Source organism: Portunus trituberculatus, chromosome 2 (assembly GCF_017591435.1).
Source record: "Portunus trituberculatus isolate SZX2019 chromosome 2, ASM1759143v1, whole genome shotgun sequence".
Lineage (NCBI taxonomy): Eukaryota > Metazoa > Arthropoda > Malacostraca > Decapoda > Portunidae > Portunus > Portunus trituberculatus.
Genome location: NC_059256.1, coordinates 10,021,303 through 10,023,802, shown reverse-complemented (window position 1 = coordinate 10,023,802; position 2,500 = coordinate 10,021,303). Strand labels below are relative to the sequence as shown.

Below are 2,500 nucleotides of genomic sequence, written 5' to 3'. Positions count from 1 at the left end.
GCTGGTGCGGGGCCACGGGGGGGTACAGCTGGTGCGGGGCCACGGGGGAGGTACAGCTGGTGCGGGGCCTAATGGTACACAAATCTCAAGGTAAAAATGTGTCCCAGTACTGAAGGGGTTAAAATAGTGAAGACTGTGGCCATTAATCTTGTGACCTCCATACACCCTTCCTAATGTCCTAATGGTCTAATGGTACACAAATCTCAAGGTAACAATGTGTCCCAGTACTGAAGGGGTTAAAATAGTGAAGACTGTGGCCATTAATTAATCTTGTGACCTCCATACACCCTTCCTAATGGTCTAATGGTACACAAATCTCAAGGTAAAAATGTGTCCCAGTACTGAAGGGATTAAAATAGTGAAGACTGTGGCCATTAATTAATCTTGTGACCTCCATACACCCTTCCTAATGTCCTAATGGTCTAATGGTACACAAATCTCAAGGTAAAAATGTGTCCCAGTACTGAAGGGGTTAAAATAGTGAAGACTGTGGCCATTAATCTTGTGACCTCCATACACCCTTCCTAATGTCCTAATGGTCTAATGGTACACAAATCTCAAGGTAACAATGTGTCCCAGTACTGAAGGGGTTAAAATAGTGAAGACTGTGGCCATTAATTAATCTTGTGACCTCCATACACCCTTCCTAATGGTCTAATGGTACACAAATCTCAAGGTAAAAATGTGTCCCAGTACTGAAGGGGTTAAAATAGTGAAGACTGTGGCCATTAATTAATCTTGTGACCTCCATACACCCTTCCTAATGTCCTAATGGTCTAATGGTACACAAATCTCAAGGTAACAATGTGTCCCAGTACTGAAGGGGTTAAAATAGTGAAGACTGTGGCCATTAATTAATCTTGTGACCTCCATACACCCTTCCTAATGTCCTAATGGTCTAATGGTACACAAATCTCAAGGTAAAAATGTGTCCCAGTACTGAAATATATTGTTTATGGTTTGAATTCAACAATTTGCTTATTTCCTTAATTTAATCAAATGGTACATGATTATTATTATTATTATTATTATTATTATTATTATTATTATTATTATTTATTTATTTATTTTGTATTTTAAATGGTCTTATCAGGTTTTCATTTTATTTTTCCTTCCAGTACAACAGTTATAGGTAAGATGCTGTGAGGGTTTCCAGAGGTACGATAACTATTAATATTTGTAACATTTGGAAGTACAGCAATTATCAAGACTCGTGCAATAATACAGCTATGACATCTATTTGTACGACAGTCTGCCAGAGTACAATAATTAAGGTTTTTTTTTTCAAGTACAACAATGACCACTATTTGTACGACAGTCTGCCAGAGTACAATAATTAAGGTTTTTTTTTCAAGTACAACAATGACCACTATTTGTACGACAGTCTGCCAGAGTACAATAAGGATTTTTATTTATTTATTTTTTTTTTTTTTCATGTACAGCAATTACACTTATTCGTACGACAGTCTGCCAAAGTACAATAATGAAGTTTTTTTTTCAAAGTACAACAATTAATACTATTCGTACGACAGTCTGCCAGGGTACAATAATGAAGTTTTTTTTTTTCAAGTACAGCAATTAATACTATTTGTACGACAGTCTGCCAAAGTACAATAATGATTTTTTTTTTCAAGTACAGCAATTAATACTATTCGTACGACAGTCTGCCAGAGTAAAATAATGAAGTTTTTTTTTTTCAAGTACAACAATTACCATTATTCGTACGACAGTCTGCCAAAGTACAATAATGAAGTTTTTTTTTTCAAAGTACAACAATTACCATTATTTGTACGACAGGCTGCCAAAGTACAATAATTAAGGGTTTTTTTTGAAGTACAACAATGACCACTATTTGTACGACAGTCTGCCAGAGTACAATAATGAAGTTTTTTTTTTTTCCAAGTACAGCAATGACCACTATTTGTACGACAGTCTGCCAGGGTACAATAATGAAGGTATTTTTTCCCAATACAATCACTATTCACACAAGTTGCCAAGGTACAATGATTACCAAAACACACACACACACACACACACACACGCTATTTATTTATTTATTCATTTATTTTAATGCATAGGTGGCAACTGACTAAGGGCAACAGAAAACGGGGAAACGGCTAAGGGCAACAGAAAACGGGAATAAAACTACAGGCAACAGAAAACGGGAATAAAAAAAACTACAGGCAACAGAAAACGGGAATAAAACTACAGGCAACAGAAAACGGGAATAAAACTACAGGCAACAGAAAACGGGAATAAAACTACAGGCAACAGAAAACGGGAATAAGAAAAAACTAAGAGCAACAGAAAACGGGAATAAGAAAAAAAACTAAGAGCAACAGAAAACGGGAAAGAAGCAACAGAAAACGGGACTACTTGGTTGGCAGCTTCCGTAAAATAATAATAATAATAATAATAATAATAATAATAATAAAATAATAATAATAATAATAATAATAAGGATTGAAATGAAAATAATAATAATAATCTTTTAACATAT

At 34.9% G+C, this 2,500-nt stretch overlaps 1 protein-coding gene and 2 long non-coding RNA genes across 3 annotated transcripts in view; all 3 read right to left on the bottom strand.

Moving 5' to 3' along the window:
- The window catches only part of LOC123505400, a 21,849-nt gene that overhangs the window by 1,976 nt on the left and 17,373 nt on the right, over positions 1-2,500 (bottom strand). The window lies entirely within an intron of this gene.
- Positions 1,090-2,500, bottom strand: part of LOC123505398 — an 11,619-nt gene continuing 10,208 nt past the window's right edge. The window contains exon 2 of the long non-coding RNA XR_006675123.1: positions 1,090-2,500. This exon is cut by the window's right edge and continues 177 nt beyond it. This is a non-coding gene — a long non-coding RNA (uncharacterized LOC123505398).
- Positions 1,900-2,500, bottom strand: part of LOC123505367 (2-aminoethanethiol dioxygenase-like) — a 3,474-nt gene continuing 2,873 nt past the window's right edge. The window contains exon 3 of the mRNA XM_045256589.1: positions 1,900-2,500. This exon is cut by the window's right edge and continues 894 nt beyond it. The gene's annotated coding sequence lies outside the window, so the exon portion shown is untranslated.